Consider the following 21,440-nt stretch of genomic DNA (forward strand, 5'->3'; position numbering starts at 1 on the left):
CCTATGTTGTTTCCTAATGTAAGTGGGGGTCGCCCGATTCCCTCCCGGCTGCGAGAGAAAAAGAAGGCAAATTGGTAACCTCGCAGCAATTATGTCTAGGAATCCTGTTGAAGGAAGATCCATAAGGTTGGTTTGGCTTTGGATTTTATAGAGTACCTGTATAGCGAGAGTATGGACAGATGTGAAACTCCGAAAATCCATCAGGCCTTCACCGATGCTTCTGCGAATAAAGTTAGGGCCCAGAAATGCAGCCAACCTATGAATTTCAATTATCCAGAACGATTTACTAATACTATTGTTACGAACCGTCGTTTATTAAGCACGTGTTTGACTCAGTTTTTGCATAAATTTACTCAATTTTGCGGAAGAGCGCTCATTTATGTACATTCTTGGCCATCTCGTTTAGAATTGAAACCTGCAGACTGGCAGTGAAATTTTGTGCGTTAGAAGTTGGTTAGAAGGGTGGCTGCACTTTTGGGCCCTAAGCCCTCCATGAAGCGATCTGTCCATACTCTCGCTATACAGGTACTCTAGGATTTTAAAGACCCCGGCTCTGAAATTGGCAAACTGCACCACATTTTCAGTCTACCTTTTCTGCACCCTTGTGAGGTTGGTGATATTTTTGCTGCATTTAAGTCAGATCAGCCAGCTAGCGACAAGTTAGACAAATTCATGGATTATCTATGCGACTTTTTTGTTTCGGAAAGTGCCATGTTTCCCCCTTCCATGTGGGCTGCCTGCATTTTGTTTCAATTGTTTCCCACAAAAATTCACCCAACATCTTCTCATAATTATTTTAAATCCATTTTTACGTTTCAACAATTTTGACACGGACTTCAAATTGCTAAGTTTCTTTTGATGTTTTTTAACTCTCATTTATAATTGCTGCGACGTTGCTAATTTGTCTTCTTTTTCTCTCAGCCGGGAGGGAATTGGGCGATCCCGACTTACACTAGGGAACAACATAAGTATCCATGGTAAAAATACCAAACCACGTATTTTGGTTTGAGACTTTTAAGACTTCCTGTCATACTTCGTTTTTTAACCCTTAGATAACTATAAGCCGTCTCAAATTGACCCAAAGCTGGCTAAAAACCTTGTGCCCCGCGTGTTTTATGGCGCCGGTATACACGAGCCGTAGATAAAGGTCTACAGTTTACATCAAAGGAAGAATCAGACATCAAATTGATATTAAAAAAAAAAAAAAAAAAAAAAAAAAAAAAAAAAAAAAAAAATTGGGTGTCGAAGATAGAATAGACGTAATTACCTAGTCCTTGTTTCTTAACTTTTCTTTCTCCCAAATCTGAGCGACACTTCGATAATAAATTTATTGGCAGCATAGACCAGAGCATTCAGAGTTCACGCCTCGCGCCATCGCGCCTTCAATTTTACAGATACAACCCGGACATCCATCAAGTACGAATAGTTGTATCTCTGCGCCGTCATTAACGCTTGTCCTTTCCCTTGTCGTTTGTATATTTGTATATTTGTAATATTTGTAATATTTGTAATATTTGTAATATTTGTAATATTTGTAATATTTGTAATATTTGTAATATTTGTAATATTTGTAATATTTGTAATATTTGTAATATTTGTAATATTTGTAATATTTGTAATATTTGTAATATTTGTAATATTTGTAGTTTGTAATATTTGTAGTTTGTAATATTTTTAGTAATATTTGTAATTTATTTTGGGCAATGCAATACAACATCACTCCGGAGCACAAATATGCGCATCGTGGTGGTCGTTTTGCGTTGGAAACGCGTACCTCGGTTTGCGGAGCACAGTGGATCGAGTTAATTAAGGAGGTCGGACATGAATTTGTTTTACGAAAACAGCAAATTTCGATGTTTATTTCGTCACATTATAAATTTTCAGGGGTGCTAATGACAGAAAATTTCACGAGGAAACCAACGGAACTACTTTTAGAACCTCAAAATTTTGTATAAACGGACTTATAAGCTTTTAAAGTTTCCAAATTCTGTCCGACCTCTTCTACTGACTCGATCCACTGTGCAGCGTCTCAGACTTCCTGTCGTGCTTTATTTCCTACACGGAAAACTACTTAAATTGTGATTTCTCGGAAACTTCCTTAATTTTGCCTCTATGTGCGAAAATGTTCTGGTAAGATTTAAAGCCGCTTTGTTGGTTCGGTCTCCTTTAGAAAATGAAATAGAGATGGAGATTTTGAAACACCGCAATCGGGCTACGAGTTTTTGCAGTTTCGCCGTCTTTTAAACCACTATATCGTAGGAGGTCATGAACACTGGAAAAAAGACACATTGGAACTATAGTCCAGACTCTTAAAAACATCGACAAGAAAAAATACTCTTGATTCGATCGGATTTTTGCTTGAATCAAGAACCAAGCCTCTTAATTTGAGCGGATTTCCTTTTGATTTCAGCAAAAATCTGATTGAATCAATAGTATTTTTTCTTGTCAATGTTTTCAAGAGTCTGCACTCTAGATCCAATACGGTTTTTTTTCCAGTGAATGCTCCTCAAAATTGATGGAGTCAAAAAGCACGATTTCAAAGGATTGATATCTAAAAGTAGGATTATCATTTGTTTTTGTTTTTTTTTTTTTTTTACTTTTTTGCTTTTCTTTCCTCTTTTTTGGCTGAAGAAAAAACCACATGCTACGTGGTACAGATAACTGAAATCATAGTCCATAATCTAAAATCATAAGAGCAACGCGTAACGCATACAAAATTGCAGTTTATCACTCCCTGCTCCCCGCGCCGCGCCTCGCTTATTTAACGTTGCGGTGGAAGACCATGTTGCATGATACAAATATTTTGGCACCTAAGTTGCCTGAATTGCATAACCGTCAAGATGTAGGAGCATGAAGCCTCTCGAACGTATTTTCACGCGTAAAATAAAATTAATCGCAATTAATACTAACAGTTCTTGGCACGAGAGACTTAAGAGGGCCGTCCAATCAAACAACACCAAAAAATGAGTTTACCTCCATGCCTAATTGATAATCAGTAGGTTTATACAGTCTCTATTACTGTCACCATGTTTATTTATAGTAGGCAAAAAGTGCTAGGCCGTGCGTTAATGATAGGGGATGGTACATCGGTCATTGACCGATGAACCCACACTGAAGCTCAGATTGACGATGATGAACGAATTTGAAACATAAATATACCCACGAAAAGATTCATCCTCTTCGTGTATAAAGATTACAAGCCCAGGCTGGCTCAAAATGTCGTGAGACATGTGTAAAAAACAGTTTTAGACATTAATTTGTTTGTTTAAATCTTTCGATTTTTTTTCTTTTTTTAACTTGAAATGGGCGCATTACACTTTAATACACCCCTGATTCCGCCTTTCATTGATTTTAATCTGACTGATTTTGACTTTTCTCGCACTTTCATCGACTTGATAGTTGGATCTGTTCAGCGTCTAGTGCTAACTAATGACGGCTTAATCATGCCAACTTTTATGAGGGTGAAAAAAATGCTCCGTCTGATTGGCACGGAATTCGTCTCCACGAAGGGATTAATTTACCCACAAATTCGGTCACGGCTAACACCCCCCTGCCAGCCCCCGCCAGCGCGGTTGTAAACCCTCGCGTGCACCCAAGTTCATATTGAATGAAATCCAACTCCTATGTAAACAACCGCGGAGGAAAATCAATATTTTACACTTATTTATTTAGTCCCTCGCCGGACAAATGACCAGGAACTCCGAAATGAATCCTCCCCAGACGCTGGAACCGTTATTGTTGCCCTTAAATAACATAAATTCAATTTCGACCGCGCTTCTGCCTCCGTTTTTCCTTCCTTTTTTTCATTATTCAACACCCGTCTGCAGACAGGCCACGGGTAACCTTTGCAACTTGGTCGATAGAGAAGGTGCGTTGCCAATCTAAGCATCCCCCGCTCATTTCCGAATCCGTCGTTGATATTTCTCAAGTTTCCGTCGTCGAGACTTTCCTTTTCGCGGATGAAATAAGCCTTGTCTCGGGTGAATTTTCTAGGTTATTCGGCCCTTGAACGGCGGAGCAGTTAAAATCAATGTGGGAACATTTTTCACGGCTGAGGGCGCGGTGTGCGGCGGCGCCGCCGGTTGGCACCACTGCCCGAGTGTGACGTTTTCCGGGGAACGTTAGTTCGGATCGCAGGCAGCCCTCGAGAGGTTGTGTCGCTCGGCCAGGCTCCGTTATTTACGCCCCTGTTGTTTATGTTTCTTGCTTCGCTCGGATGTGAAATGTCAGCTAGATGTGCACCGCGTGTCGTAGTTTAGTCCCGCAACTCGTGTCTCCGCCTCAAGAGAAATGCTCCAGAAAGTTTTCGCCGTAAGTCTAGTTAACCTCAAACACCTATTCCAGTTTTCAAAGGGATCCTCATCTCCTCAGATCCAGTATGCATGGAAGCAAAATCGTCAAACCAAAATTATATTTTCACATTTTTAGATGCAATGGATTCCTGATCGCAGTGACGGATAAGCTCATTTTACCATCGGAAAAATCGGAGTATCGAAGAATGCTTAAGGAGCGCTTCCTTTCCACTTCAATCCAGCTCGCATAATATCATTTTTACAATTATTTATATGCTACCTTAATATTTTGGAACAAATTTCTGTGAAAGTAATCTGTCTCTCGACGGATTTTTTCAGGGGACACGAAATTTTCAACCAGACACATTTCAGCATAAAAGATTTAAAATGTATCAATACGTTTAACAGAATCATTTTATTTCATATTTTAATAACAATATGCGGGGGAAAAATAGATTGTAATAGTTTGTGATTATCCTACACCCTCTGGAATTCATTTCGCAAAGTATCTTGACCCAAAGTAGGGGAGTGGGGGCTCATCTGGACCTGACTTTCCCGAGGTGATTCTAATGAATGTGAACCACAGGATATGAATGTTTTACCCTGCACGAACCGGAAGTATCTCCAGCTACCAAAATCTGCTTAGAATAGGTTTGAACGGGCTTTTACTTTTGAATAGGAAATTTTACTCCCCCCAAAAAATGAAATCTGAACCCGTGGGGACAGCGGAACCAGGAATTCTAACTCAAGAAATCATTGCAAACTTTATCAAAAAGAGCTTCACATATGGACCAACCAACAAGGTTGGAATTCAATCATTAGCATGTCATCAGATTCGAGCTCAAGTGGTTTTATTCATTTTTATTCTTAATGTAGCTAAATTAACTTTCTTCTTATATTAATTTCAGTCTGAATGACCGTAAACGCCGTTTTATGCCCTCTTCCACCTCCGCACTCACTTCAACTAACTTGAAGCCATCTTCTAGGGGGAAAATACGTATCAGAGCGGTAGATCTCTTGCCAATGATTCAGCCCCAATTAAGACTTGGATTTCAAAATTTTTCTAGAAACAAACTTAATAAGTGATGAAAGTACACATGTATAGGTACACAGCAAAAACTATAAAAATGCATTAAACATGCTTAGAAATATTATCCAAGAGATTTCAAGCTGAGCCAGGGTTTCGAGAAACAAGTTCTATAGGTATAACTTATCAATCCCATCAAAACACATATTGCGTGGAAGTATCAAACATGGCTAATTACTTGACGTGACACTGTCAATGTTTCTATATAAAATTTGATATTTTCTCACCACAGCAATTTTTGTTTAGGCTTAAAATGGGAAATTCCTTTTTTCACCAGAATTTCTGCCATAAGTGATTCAAGTGACCACTTATACTTCAACCGCCCCCTCTCTCCCATTTTGGATAACTTTTTCGTAAAAGAAGAAAAAGTAAAAGAAAGGATGAAGACAAGGATAACCTTTGAGAAAAGATTCTGAAACGTTGCAGTGAACTTACATCATTTTTGCTGCGCATGGTATCCAATCGATTCAAAGTTCTTTTCATCTCTTTCATAATATGTGAACACGAATGGAGATTGAGCAAGGGAACGGGCGCGCGTTGATGACGGCGCAGAGATACAAATATTCGTACTTGATGGATGTCCGTGTTGCGTCTGCCGAATTGAAGGCGCTATGGCGGAAGGCGTGAAATCGCAATGCTCCGCTCCATGCTGCTAGTGAGGTGTGGCTTAACTTCGGGAGGAATGTTAAAGAGACGAGGCCCGAGCACCTGCTATCTTTGACTTTTTAGACACTCGATATTTATCTCTTTTTACTTTCTCTCTATACCCTAGGGTAGAGGAAGTATTTTTTTTTAAATTTGATGTCTGATTTTTTTATGGTGAATTTTTAGACCTATATCTAATGCTTGTATGTACTGGCCTCATACATTTATTTACATTTTTATTCCCCGTGGGTTTTTTTAGAATATTTTAAACGATACGATACTTGAAAATTTCTTTCCATGAAAATTTCGCGAAATTTCTAAAATCAGGAGTAACTACTGACTGAAAATCTAATCTCGAAATTAATTATCGTCCAGTACATTTCTTTTTCCAGTATTTATTAAAGAAAAGTGTCAAATGCGGCCATAAAGCTCACCTTTACAGCAAGGCCTCTGTTGCGTTACTTCATTGTTAGCGCCGATCTGTTCTGTGCACTTTGATACGGCAAAAATATACGTCTAATTTTAATATTTTCAACTCACTATGTTCCTCCCCCCACCCCCTCAGCTTTAGATATTTTCCTCCAGATAGACTACATTGTTCTCAACTGCAATAGATTATGTCTTTTGCGATGAGGAGAGAGGAAAGTATAAGGAGGTATGAGAAGGATCATAATAAATACCAATCAAACTGGAGGATTGCAACCGACTTTTGGAAATAACGCCTTTTTATTAACGGCGAGTTACCGTCTCCGCGTACTAAAACATCCACGCGCTTTGATATACCACCAAATCCACATGAACCTTTTCGGAATCGAAATTGCAGGATTTAACATGAGAAATCAGTTCGCGCAGTCACTTGATTTATTTCTTCCACAATTCGCGGCTGAAATGACGTAATCTCAGCTAAAAGCTAAAAGCGAGGGACTGTACCGATTTATGGAAAGAAGAATTCAAAAAAGCACTCACATGAAAGACATATTTTGATGACTCTCTCTTGCCCCCAGACCGTGAAATGATATAAGCCCCTGAAAATTTTCTTCGCGGTGTCTGTATAACGACCCAAACTTCCGTCCTAACAAAGTTGACCTTTATGGGCTGGATGCTTTCAAGCACTGTTTACACAGCTTCAAATTTATTTTCGAGCCTGAAACGGCCAAGTTTATTCACGGCATTATAAACCACGCATATCTCAAACAGCGCGGCTCGCAGGAAAGCAAAGTAAACTTTCGCGGGCCATCGAAGGTTTATTTAAGCTGACGGGCGTCTATTGAGGCGTTTATGAAATTTAAGCCTCACTCAGCCCTCCCATTAGCGGGAGAGACTTTAAAAGCGCATCCATAACTTTATTTTCTTGCTGATTTTGAGGCTTCCGTTTTTAGTTAAAGTATTAGTGTAAGCTTATCCGTCCGACGAGTTTGAAAAAAGGACGGCATGGTGAGAGAAGTAGAGATTTTAGCGCAAAAAAGTACCCTATACGCTGTGGTCGATCAATTATTTATGAGAACCACAAGAGGAACTAAAAGGGGGTTTGCTCTCCAAAACACACACGCACATACCCTCACTCATACACCTTCACTTGATCCCGTGTTTTATTTAAACACGGGACCAAGGGTCACGGGGACACGGGTCACTTCTATTGTGAATAGAGCCATCTCTGCCTGATGACGTCGAATTGTTGGTTGCAAGTTGGTTCAACGCCTAAATAAAATTTTTCGCACTCAGTGGATGTCCGTGGTTGCATACAGATGAAAATGAAGGCACTTTGCCTTATTCGATTCCCACATCTAATACGGAGCGTCATCGTCGCATGTTGCTCGCAACTGTCCACGTTGTTTTCGAGAGTTTTATGTATCGAATATTCTCTTTATTTAATGTTAGAAATATGAGGCAAGCAACAAAATATTTTAAAATTTTCGCATGGTATGGATGTGAGAGATAAATTATTAAAATGTTCATTCATCAAAAACAGATGAACCTCATTTTTGACACACGAAAAACGTTTTATTCTATTCGTTAACGTCCAGATTCTCTTTAAAGATGGATTTTTAAGTGAAGATTCGATTTCTCAATTTGCAATTTAGTTACTTCATCTCTTGTACACCACTCCATTGCACTGCCTTGTAACATTTTCTCGCATTAATTTAATAAGATCTATCCTGTATGGGATGCATCAACAGTTTCCCATGATGTTTTCAAAGAGTAATCTCAATAATTAAATGAGATAAAATAATGACAAATCTGAAACTCCTATATTTATTAGAAAATCATAAATTTGACATTCATTTCCCAACATGCCTTTTAGAATTTTTTTTCCTTTTACGGTTGGATCGTGAAATTTCTACTGGTGACAGTAGAAATATTGCACAATCTTGAATACAATGGTTGTGGATTTGTTTTCTTTTGGAGACATCCAATTTGTGTACATGAAACGACTCAATTTAGTGACTGTCTCTTCAATTACCGTTGAAATGCGGGCATTCAGAATGAGGTGAAGACGAGGAGAGGGGAGAGGGGTAAAGGGGCGGTTGGTTCGTTTAAATGAATGAATAATACGTTCGGATTCTTTACGATATTGATTATAGAAACGCGAATGACCTACTGAAGACTTGTTTATTCTAGATTTAACACGAGACGGCTCCCAGCTCCAGTCGCGAAAGCAGTAATGATCGGCCCATCATTGCAAAATCGAACGGTGAATTTTGAATTCTCTCCATCGATTCACGGAGGAAATGCATGAAAATTCTCGTAAATTTGGCAAATCTTTGTGCAAATATCCCACAGACACAACGTTCACGGAATGAAGAATTTCTTCGTTGAAATTGCGCTGAGTGGGTGTACATTATTCCTATTTAAGTACGTGCTAATTAAATGGTTGACTGACCCACATTATATCGAGGTAAAACTACCAAACCATGGATTTTGATTGTGATGTCCGAGAAACTCCGCCAAAGTTTCATATTTCGAGAGGATACCTTTCAAAATTTTTGCGGTAAATACTCAAAAAATATTGTTGAAAGAGCAAAGAACAATCAAGTGAAATTTTTTACAAAAATAAGAACGAAGCTTCTGTCCCAAATTTTGCTGATTTTTACGTGTCAGCAGAGGAGAGGTTGGTGAAAATCTCAGTTGAAAATCCCAAGAGTTTCTTAGTAAAAATGCAACGTGCGAGTGGAAAATTTCTCAAGGTGAAATCTAGGTACGTCCTCTCGTCTGGAAAACGACGGTATGTCCTCAGTTCGTCACCTCCCTGGCATAAGGGCGTATCTCAATTCCTACGTGAACCCTGTTTCACATATGAATCCATGCTTCCTGGGGCTCTTGCGGAAATCGAGATACGCCCTTGCGCCAACGAGTTTCGTTTAGATGTTGCGTCACCGTCGCCTGGGACTGCGCTTTCCATGCCCATTTACATCGTAATTCATGTTCATCGTGCAGTAAAAATTGAATCCATCGCGCAGGTAATGGAATACGTCAATTTTAAAACCAGTCGCCCTATACCATCTTTCCTCCCCCGAGTTTCGAGAGAAAAACGGCGGCTATAACAAATAGCTCGGCGGTGGTCTTAAAATGTAAATCCTCCTCCACTCTCACCCCCGCCATTAAAACTTTTCTCTCCATTTTTCCGCAAACCGACATCAATTTTGCGCGAGGAAGATTCCTTGCACCCTCCACTCCTGAATATTGCATCCGGACTGGTTAAAGCAATGATGCGACCGATTGAAATACGAGTCTGCATCGCGAGGCCCCTGTTAAAAATACAGCAAAAACATTAAAGATGGAATATTGTCTCGGCGTAAGATATATTAGCAGCCTTCGTACCCTGAGGAAATATTTACCTACACGAAGGACTGCATCGTATCCAATGGAGAAACTTGATTTCACAAAATAAAAACCCTCAATACCGAGCTTACGATATGCTGAGGTACCCTGAAGAAGTTAATAAAAACTTGTCATACTTAAAATCCCGAAAGAAACATCGGGAAAACATGACAGGAACGAGGAAGAACAACAGAGCCATCTGTAATAAAGTGAACAATGGAGAATTTGCACGCAATTTTTTTATTGCTTCATCTGAAAGTGCCTAATGAGCTGAGTTCGCAATATTTTTCATAATTTTTTTCTGACATGGAAAATTGGAGAAAAATTGATTTAAAAGTGAGAAAATGCACCGCCTTGTGACGTCATCTGGCGGCATTTCCCATTTAAACACATGTATTCTAGCAGAATCGGTTATTTTGTCATATCTCCTCTAATTATTGCTCAATTTATGAATCAAGGGTATCTTCGTGTTCAGTTCACTCAAAGGATTCCACTTAAACAGGAAATTCATCAAATTTCAGACCCTTGCAAATTCTCCATTTACCCAAAATCTTAAATGTATTTAACCGCCAGTTAAACGAGTGCAAATTTTTAACAGTCCGCTTGGGATATTGCATAGTCTAATTTTTGAAGGCAAATTTTAGGTGTACACCCCCCCCCCCCCAACTTCCTAAGGGAGGTCAGGAAAGTTCAGAGACCATGAAATTCTCATTTCTTGGTGTCAATTTACCCAGGTAACCATCTTTTCCCGGAGAATAATATAAGCCAATTTTGCGACCCAAGAACAATTTTTGGAAGGGACTTTTGGGGGTTGACTGGGTCAAATTATTTAAAGTTTTTGTACTTTTTAATTTAGATACAATCAATTTCCGATTCGGAGGGAAGCCCCGATTATAAGACTATGAGCCCTTTCCATTCACCCTTCAAGGGGGGCTAGGGGGGCTTTCATGACCATGAAATTTCGATTTCTTTAGGTCGATTACCTTCCCGTCGATTTCGCGACCGAAGAGAAATTAAGAGGGGGGGGGGGGGGGGGGGGTGAGCCGATTTTGAATTTTTAGACGCGTCAGCTCCAAAGGAAATTTCCCGTAAGTACTTTTCAAGTCCGATGCAATTGAATCGCAATTCGATCGATGCACCCCAATTTTTAGGATCATGGCACCTCCCCCCCCCCCCCCCCCCTCTTTACCGCCCAAGGAGAGCTGGGAAGGTTTCGCGGCCTTAGTGTTACTCGGATTCCATGAGGTCAATTCCCTATTCAACCCCGCGGTCCTTGACTTCGTGCGACAACAATAAAAGGCGACAACACGCAACGCATCGCCTATTTTCAGCTTGCGCGCAATAAGTGGACCACCCGCTAATTTGAAAAGTGGCGCGTCAATTTGTAAATTTTGCCGAGCGCGCCATGGAATTGGCGGAAACCAATGGGATGGGAGGTCTCGATTTGTTTACATTCCTGATATCTTTGATAAAGAAGTTGTAGTTGTAAACAAACGTGGTTCTTCATGTTCTTGTGAGTGTTGTGAGTGAGTCTTTAGAATATTTAAAGTCGCTCGAGGTTCCTGATTTTTTGTATAGGTGTGGAGCAGTATTTATTTTCATATCCTAATCACATCCTTCCAAAGAATATTCAATTCGGTGTGCCCTCGTTCAGTCTCCATGCTCTCAAAGTATCTGTAAGTTCTCACTTATATTCATAGTCAACGTTTGCCTCCTCGCAGTTTCACTAGCACTATACTGTTCTAACTAAGGTTTACAAATTCCAGGAAGTTTCAAACCTTCCACTTTGGTTCATTCATCAATATACTGCTTATTTATCACTTGTCATAATGCGGTTGTCTTATCTAGATACTTACCTACTCCATACGCCTTTTCATGTCAGCATCTCACCAGTTTATTTAGGTTCTGAGTCACCTTAAAGAGGGTTTCCGTAGCAGAGAGATGAGCTGAGCTGATGCCTAGAAATGAGACTATAGAATGTGTGGGTGAAATTCCGGGTCTAATCTATTGCGTAGTGTCTACTAGGAGCCGACCGAAGTTTGGTTTTCTTACAAAATGGTTGATCTCATGCCTTGGGTGTTGCAGACCCATACATATTCCCAAGGATTGGTAACAGGATGGAATAAATTTTCCTTGAATCCTTGTAGCCTAAGCACTTATTATTAGATAGGGAAAACAGAAAAGTTGATCTGGCGACAGATAGGCAGAGAAGACCAAATGCATTACTTATAGCGCTGCCCTGAATATACGTACCTATTCTCATTAAATGTCAGAATTGCTAAGAGTTCAACCTTCTGTCAGTCCAATTTTTCCCCTTTGCTTGTTGCAATGCAGAGAAAAGTCAATCCCTATGGTTAAACCTACCAGAATATATATGTACGGCAGCACACAGGCATCCTCCCTCAGGCGGCAGACTATTCAAGCACTATGCATTACTTTAAATCCAGGTTTTCTGTCAAGGTTTTGAAATTTTACCATCAAAATAAATAATCATGGAAGGACTCCTGACTTCATACTTACCAAAGTAAGATGTGGTTCAATTCTGAACCCGAACACCCCCCCCCCCCCTCGAGACCCCCAAAAACCCGAATTTAAGGTGCAGCCCACCTCAACTTCCCAAGAGAAGTTAGGGGAGCTCAAAAGCTAAGAAATTCGGATTCATTGGTGTCAATTACTTTTGATACCACCTTTCCCCGAAGAATTCACCTCAATTTTGCGACTAAAGAGCAAAATTTTTGGAAGGGGTAAGTACCCGCTTTTTAGAGGGTAATTTTTGGACTTAGGGTGACCCGATTTTGGATTTGAAAGTGGCAATCTAAAATGAGATGTTCAGTCCTTTTCAAGTCTAATGCAATTGGATCGTACCTAATTCCGTCGCGAATCGCAACTTTTAGGATCATGGCCCCCTCTTTATCTCCCCACGGGGGGCTGAGGTGTTTCGGAATCCTTAGGGTCGATTCCCTATTTATCCCCGCGGTCCCTCGCTGACCTCGTGTGACCCAGAAACCAAGATAAAAGTGGCGCGGGTGGTCTGAAACACCCTGTATATGAAAGGGTGAGGAGAACAATATATATGCGCTTCAACGGGGAAAATTATGACTAATTTGGATTCGGCAGGACCTAGCCTCCAGTTAGGCCTATTACGGAGCGTAAATCATAATGCCCATCATCAATGCGATGCAGTGATTTTTAAATGCATCGGACGAAATTAAGCCCGGCAGAAAGCGGTCACTATAAGCGGCTTTTATTTTCAACTGCCCGGCTAAATCCACAGGAGCGTTGCCACATCGAACCTCGACGCGTCTGTTTTGCATGGTTGGATCGGGGCGGAGGGGTGGTCTCATCAACGGGCGGCAACTCTCGGAACTTGGAAAGCTATCGAGTTCCCAGTTTTATCTCGCGAGCGGCTCAAAGCACGTTTTGCGAGCGAGTAATTGTCTTGCGAACAAATCGCAAGTGGCTTGTTAACCGCCCTCTTAAATCACTAACATTCCACCTCGTGCTCCCGCTCTCTCGGTCAGCGCTCAATCCACCTGTCTCGCCCCATTCGCTACTCACGATTCCTAATTTATCTTCGTCCATCCGCCCTCGGCCAACCCTTGCCAAGACCCACCAGGAATTACGATCCGTTCCAGCGTCCTAGACCATCCTGCTTTTGAAATTTCTAGGGCAATGAGAGTTAGGATTCAAACGCAGCAACCAGAGCATCATTGGAAATTGAGGTGCATTATCTTCTTGGAGGACGCTTTTAACTCTTGTCATGGCCAGTTTTGGACCTTATCTTCCCAAATAGAAACGGAAAACGGTTATTGGCTCTCCTGCAAAGCAGGCATTTTGAAGAGACACGGTGTGACGCTTTCAGTATCGATGATGAAGTAAGTTGCGCATTGATGCACCTAAAATTTACGTTCCATCTCGCGTCTGATTCATGAGAAATTTTTCTGTTCGAATCGATAGGAACATCCTGTTTATAGTTCCTTCAAAATAATGCCAGGTTTCGCCACAAAAATACTTAATTAAAAAACAATAAACAAAAAAATAAAAATAAAAAAAAAAACAAGCGGGAAAGCTCTGATACGTTCGTATTTAAGAAACGCTAAGCTGTGTTCGATGTAAGCGCGTTTTTAAGTTTCCCGAAAAAGATGAGCACCGTTAAGATGAAAGAACTCGCTCACCAAAATTTCCACTCTCAATTTTTAGCAAACTAAAGTGCCGCTTGGTGAAAAAATAAATTATAGAAAAATGATTATCGTTCTCGTGCTTTGACATCAGAGGCACTAATCAAGGGTACCCCAGATTAATCTATTCTAAATTTTTTAGGTCTCTCTCCGCCATCTTGTTGTTGAACTGGTGCTTCATTTGAACGCATTGCCACAGTATACCAGAATTCTAGAGGTCGGTTGGGATCAAAAAGCAATTCCTTTCGACTGAGCACTTAATGAAGTCGTTCATAAAACAATTAGACTGGACAATTGAATGAACTGGTCATCATATCTCTTATACTGGAATTACTTTGTAGAAAATATCCAATAGAGACTCCACAAGATGGAAATAGAAATTCTCAGTGCGACTAATTGTGATTTTAAACCAAGATACTAAAATATCTTCAGGGCGAAACATTTTTGCTGTTTTTGCAATAAATGTGAGAGGGAATTGGTGAGCGTGCATTATGTTTTTTCACGCTACACTCTGCTGGCGCTTTAAGTTGCTTCACGGTGACGTGTTATTGTTCGCAATTTGTATGGGAGGAGGAAGATTGAGGAGAGTAGAAGTGGTGTTGCCTCCGAGAGAGATTCTGCCTTGAGATGAGTAATTGCTACGATGCTTTTATTATGATTCCACGAGAGAAAAACTATGCCGCATATTGTTCTCGAAGCCTTGTTTGAGGAGGTGGAAGGAAACGTCTGTCTCTAGCCAGTTGCCAGGCCGTCAAAATACGGAGTTATACGAGAACACACGAAGAAAATGTAAAATGTTATTTTTAGCTTAATTAAACCAACGTCAATTCATGAAAAACAGAACTTACAGTGATTTGCGATCCGAGATTTTTTTAATGCATACATAATTTCTGGCGAATCAAATTTTGATAATCATATTTTTGTCGGCCTTCTGTGGTGTAGTGGTTGTAGCGCTTGATCTATGCTTGCTAGGTCTTGGATTCAATTCCCGGCCAGGTGATCCAAGTTTGATGGTCTCGAACAACGGTTATCTGGGGCTGGTTTGATTAGGTACAGAGAAGAGATGGGACTCTGGGAACGGCAAAGCGCAAGATTATCCCTCGTGGGATATTTGAAGTGAAAGAAGAAAAAGAAAAAAATTGAAGCTAGCCAAATATTATGGTCCTTGTTAGAGGCTATTAATAGTTCATCGTTGGATTTCATGTGCATTTTAACACAGATTATCGAGTGCGCATCCTCGCCTCTAAAAAAATTGGCAATTCCTGCGTGGTCGAAGCATTGAATAAGATGTTGAGGTTTGTTTTTTTGTTCGATGTATAAGCGTGCACACATATATGTTCAATCATAAACAGTCCCGTACAAATAAATTTTTGATGCATGGTCCTCGCCAAATTTTTATTCTTCCTTTGTTGATTCTGCATGAAAGACACTGTACATGTAAATTTTACCAGATAAACCCTTAGATGATGCCCAATACATTTTTTATGCGTGAAGTCCAAAGTCGGTAGGAAAGAAATATTATTTGTGAAAATGTCACCTTTTTGGTTATACATACCGGAGTTCTGTCCCTGCAAAACGTGAACTCACAATGCTCCGCTCTATTCTGCCAGTGAGGTGTCACTTAGATTCGGAGAAAAAGTTGAAAGACGAAACCGGATTACATCTTTCCCATCTTCGGCTACTGTGTTGCTCACGGAACTTTTGAAGCTCCACTACAAATAAGATAAACGAAAACAAACACGACATAATAAACATAATGCAACAAAAACAAACAAAACATAAACAAAAACATAAACAAACACGAGCAAGGGAAACGATGCGACGCGCGTTGATGACGGCGCAGAGATACAACTATTCGTGCTTGACGGATGTCCGTGTTGCGTCTGCCGAATTGAAGGCGCTATGGCCGGCGCAAAAGTACTCGGGCCTATGCTGCCAATGAAGTATTGAAGTGGCGCTCATTCGAGAGAAAGGTTCAAAAAACGAGGCCCAAGTCCAAGTGTGTCTCTCCTATATAGGCTGTGTTGACACTCGATTGTTCTCCCTTTTTTTCCAACTTGACGTCTGATTCTTTTTTAGGATGTATTTGAAGACCTACATCGAAAACTTGTATGCACTGGCCCCACAACTCCCCTAGATAAGTTTGTCGCTTGGAATTCCTGAAAGTGGTTGTGAAAAAAAACTCCCCGTCAGGGTGGCAAAATTTCATGAAAAATATAATCTGGGAATTTCAGAAATTTATGAAAGTTATAGAAAAATACCGGTTCCTTTTCATGTCTCACAAAATTTAAAAATAGTGACTTTCTTCTATTTTTGTGTGTTTGAGTGCGAGTTGCACACTCTAGCCCCTCAAAAATATGAAATATTTCCCAGCCTCATGAAATTCCATGAAATATTTCACTGAAATTTCCAATCTTTCATTTCTTTCTTACGTTTCATGCCACCCTGCCCCGAACATCCGATTTCTTTCTTTCTCTCTTTTTTTTTCAATTCGATGTCTGATTCTTCTTTTATCACTGCTGCTGAGCTGGCTGAGCGGCAACAGAGTGACTCCTTTTAAGACTGAAAATACAATTGTTCTCCAAGCTTGCGAGATTCCTTGCTATCCGCTGGCGGAAATTGAAATTACATTGCTTGATTGCAGAGCTTTTAAAATTACGAGCTGTATGGGCCAGCACGATGTTCCGCGACGTGTAACATTATTCTAGCTCGAAAGAGGAGCGCGAATACTGAACACGATCCTTTCAATGTGTCACTCGTCGTTCTCATTTCAATTGTATGCAGTGTCTGTCTCTGCCGATAAGTCGTTCAACTTATTTGTTCTCAGAAGTTCCTTTTCTCTTGCCTTCTTGATATTTTGCCCTATCGATTCATTTTACACTTGGTTTCAATTAATGTTTCAATCGCTGGTACGGAGCAACGCCTGCGTCATGTTCGACACTATGAAATTTTGCTGTTTGTGAAAATGTTTGTACCCCCGACCCCCCCCCCCCCCCCCCGCGCCCCCTTTTGTATAAAGGAAATAACCTGCATTTTTTTTTTTTTTTTTTTTTTTTTTTTTTTTTTTTTTTTTTATCGTGACCTTTTTTCATTACAAAGAGATTACAAGAGAGAGATGCACAATATTGAACAAAGAATAAGAATAAACGAGAAACATTTCCAAGACAGGAAGACGACGTTTCTCTAATAGAAACGGTGTAAAAACAATTGAAGAATGAGTAAGTAATACAAAGCAATAAGAAAATAGCAGATTCAGGTGGCCCCAAGAGCTAAGGCCACGCCGGAACTACCCTATGGTATACCATCGGCACAACCTACATTATAAAGAATTATATAAAAATAATGAATAGACAAGTAAGATACCAAAGCATTATGTATACGCTCATGGTGTCCCTAGATCTGACTAGACAATCTACATAAATCGAACAACCAAGGACACAGCCATACATCCCTTTTTAAGGAGTATCAATTAATGTAAAAGCTCAAGTGTCCAGTGCAGATAAGGTAGCTTAGGAAATAATAATATTTTGGATTCAAAGAAGCGGCAATTTTAGCGAGGGCAAAACATCCTTAACCAAAGAAACAGTATAACCGTTTCGTACCTCAGGGGTGTGTGTACGTGACCAGCCTCGACTCGTTTCGCAGGCTTGCAATTTAGCTCGGTTAAATCCACCCATTCCGGATCGTGAAAACGAAGAGAAAAGTATATTTCTGCCGCAATATGACAATGATGAAAGGTCTCTCACTCGCACAGAATCGTGTGGTTCCAGTATGGAGCGCGTCGCAGATTTACATTTCATTCGCGGGAGTTGGAGCCGGGTCAGCCTTTGCAGCCGAGTGGTGACTCTCGGGATGGAATTAAAATTATAATTGAATTTTGAGCAGCGTCGGGCACTGCTTCATCAGAGCGAGACGCAGGTGTAAAGACTGGAGATGATTCATTTTTTACCTCCGCAGTTTTCTAGGGCTCATTTTTTTCTGAGACTTTGTGTTCGCTCCGAACAGAGTCCGATCCTCATGACTCTGCTTTTGACCGTGCCACTGTGCTCCCTGCTCCATTTTACCGCGTGCTAGGGAAGAATGCCGTATGATCATTCGAGAGTTGCCAAATTTACTTCGATAAAATATTTATTTCTGAGTGATGTTATGAATAGTTTTCCTTGAAAATTTCAGGAACTTTATGTGAAATTGCGAGCAGAATTCTTCGGAAAAATTGAAAGAAAGATGTTTACAAATTTTCCCGAGAATACGTGATTTACCAAAAGGAAATCGGGCAACGCTTGAAGGTTCATACGGCGTTTTTCCTTAGCATGACAGCATACCTCTACATGAAAAGCCAACATATCGATGGTGAAACTACCAAACCACGTATCTCGGTTTGCGACGTCGCAGACTTCCTGTCATACTTTATTTTTTAAATGAAAAACTACGTAATGTCCAGTCTTGAGAATTTCTGTGATTTTTCCTCTTCGTGCGAAGGAAATTCTGTGAAAATTTCAAGGAATGATATTGATTTGGTCTATTTCAAAAAAATAAAATGTGAGCGTAGATTTTTAAACACCGCAAACGAGATACGTGGTTTGGTAATTTCACCGTCGATATACTTTGTGTGCGTGCGGATGGTGTGTATGTGTTGTAAAGCTACGTGTCTCACGAGGTGGTATTGCGAAAAGCGCCGCACGGTGGATCGAGTCAATGGGAGGGGTCGGTCATCGCGCATCACGCGTCTTATTTTCTCTGATTACGGAGATTTCCCACCCTTAGAATAGAGCAAATTACACTCACCTATGGTATTTTTCGTCGTAGATTCCATTTTTCATCATTTTTCAGCCGAATAACGAGTTTTAATACGAGTTTGACACACTTTTTCATGACTATTGAAATTGGGATCCTTGATAGCTGTTTTTTCACGTTACTTTCGGCGAATGGGACCGTAAGCATCTTCCATAAAGAATAATTTTGCAGAACTTGACTCAAGGACATTACTTGAGGAGTGAGGGAGGGCGGCTTTACAGCCCCCTCACTACGAAGGTTGCCATATTTCTTTCAATTTCTGATAACATCGTTTTTTGTTCATGTTAATTGGTTTCTCGCAATTGCATACTGACACATATACGGAACATTCTGATAATGTTCATTTTTCTTCTCTTTTCCTCCAGCCAGTCAATAGACGTTTTCATTTTTATGAACTCTCTACTCTTTCAAATATTCAACAAATATGCATATTTCAAAAAATAGATCAATATATTAAAGAAATAAAAAAGAGATGTATATACTGTAGCTTCTTTTTATCGAGTCATCCTAGAAGATTATTATAGGTACTTATCATCACCAGATAAAAAAATTGAATGTGCAGAGAAAAAAAAAAATTATATCATCTTCCATTATTTCGTTTTGTTCCTCAATGTTTGGAGTGAAGTTTGAAACATATTTATTGAATAAATATGAAAATAAGAGGAAATTTATTTTTCATGCAAGTTCTGATCCCTTGAAGAACCTCTGAGAAGGACTATTGTCTCTTGAAGAAATTTCTTGTATTTCTTCTTTTTCAACCCACAACCAATTTTTACTTTCTCGCTACCCTAGGGTAGAGAAAGTATTGTCATCCTCCAAGGGGGGGGGGGGGAGTTGAAATTTTATTTGTATGGAGCTCATGAAAGAGTTCTAGGTATGTTGAAGACATTTTGCAAGAAACGGGACGTGTGAAATATACAATGCGCAAAACATACACCTTAAACTTTATCGCACAGTATAACGTTGATCGAATCAACTTCAAAGACTAACAGAAGGTTAATGTCTCGTCCAAAAATATCAACAAATAAGCCAAAATCAGTAATCAGTAGAAAAATTATCGAGATTGAAGGATATCGTGTGATGCACGATTTTATTGATGGCAATAGAGCAAGATCGGATTCCCAGCAGGCGCGACTTCCTATCATTCAAATGGACCGTTTTCGCAGATTAGCGGATATTAGCGGCTAATTATTACATAATATCATTCCTGATAGTGTACAGGAGGCAACCCAACAAAGGATTTTGCGGACACTTGTGGACATTTTTTTATCGAGCTATTTTAACATTTTTTTGGGCGTTTTTTTTAAAGCAAGCTTTGGAGGTGGTTTTGGTCCTCCTAAAAATATGCCAATGCACATTCATGATATACCAAAATGTTCCTTAAAGGGAGGAGAATAAGCATGTTTAATTGAAATTTTGATAAATCTGCCACAGAACTCATGCAAAAGCGAAATAAAACCTTGAGAATTAGACGGCAAATTTGATACCACCTGCAATGTCAGCTTTAGGCAACCCGCATGTCAAAGCGGAAGGGTTCAAAGATCCTAGAACCGTGGATACATTCATTTTGGAAGCTTAACTACTAGAAAACCAAGAAAAAATATTTAAAATCAGACTTTTTTTTTCGTCGCCCATGACCGACCTCTACCATTGACTCGATCCACCGTGCGCCGCGCTGTAATCACAGTGGTACTGCAATTACGTCATGTAGCTTTTCTTGGCCGATGTTGGCTGTTTACCTATGCAACAAAAAACGCCACATGTCTCTACGTTTCAAACAAATGTTGATTGGAAGGCAGTGTGGAACGTGTTATTTACCGCGTTGTTCTGTGCTGAGGAGGTCGATTGTTGAATCGTTATCGAATGACCTGGATCGATCTACAGAATGGAGATGTTGCATGTGTAAGGAATTTGCGATTTGACTGTTGAATCTTGTGTAAAAGTTTGCAAAAAACACGATGGTAGCACTGGTTTTCTCTGAAATCAACTTCCAAGCTCATAAAAAGCTCTCAAGTTGAGGCCAAAATGGCCGGGGATATCCCACGCTATTCTGAGAGTCCACCTCTACATCAAGACAAACTCTCCGTGCAAAGATAGAGAGCAAATACATCAGCAGTGATGCCGTGTTTTCAGTTTTAGAGTCTCCAAATAAAGTGGCAGCCCTGTCAATGTATTTGCTCCCTATCTTTGCATGGAGAGTTCGTCTTGATGTAGAGGTGGACTCGCAGGACAGCGTGGGATATCCCCTCCATTTTGGCCTCAACTTGAGAGCTTTTTTTGAGCTCAGGAAATGATTTCAGAGAAAATCAGTGGCACCATCGTGTTTCGTGCGAACTTTTACCTATGAATCGATAGTTAAATCAGAAATTCCTCTCACATGCAACATCTCCATTCTGTAGATCGATCCAGGTCATTCGATAACGATTCAACAATGACTGGTTACCGAGCAGCCCTGTCTTTCCTTATATCCTGATCCGGACAGTAAATGTATGTAACGCTTCTACGAATTTAAGATTAAAAGGTTCCTTATTTAACGTGCGTTTAACATGCCTAAAAAACTAATCAGAAAGCAAAGGTGTAAACAGATCAGGCTAGAAAACAATAGGTATTCGGGCGGTGAATGCC

At 40.1% G+C, this 21,440-nt stretch overlaps 1 protein-coding gene across 6 annotated transcripts in view; it reads left to right on the forward strand.

The window, feature by feature from the left end:
• The first annotated feature begins 4,105 nt into the window (after nucleotides 1-4,105).
• dysc (whirlin protein dyschronic) overlaps nucleotides 4,106-21,440 on the forward strand; it is a 154,436-nt gene continuing 137,101 nt past the window's right edge. For 5 of the 6 annotated variants that reach the window (XM_019052730.2, XM_019052732.2, XM_019052734.2 and 2 more), the window contains exon 1: nucleotides 4,107-4,311. The gene's annotated coding sequence lies outside the window, so the exon portion shown is untranslated. Of the gene's footprint in view, nucleotides 4,312-21,440 lie in introns of all 6 variants that reach the window. The other variant, XR_011899896.1, reaches the window with a different exon arrangement.

This window comes from Bemisia tabaci, chromosome 5 (assembly GCF_918797505.1).
Source record: "Bemisia tabaci chromosome 5, PGI_BMITA_v3".
In the NCBI taxonomy this organism is placed as follows: Eukaryota; Metazoa; Arthropoda; class Insecta; order Hemiptera; family Aleyrodidae; genus Bemisia; species Bemisia tabaci.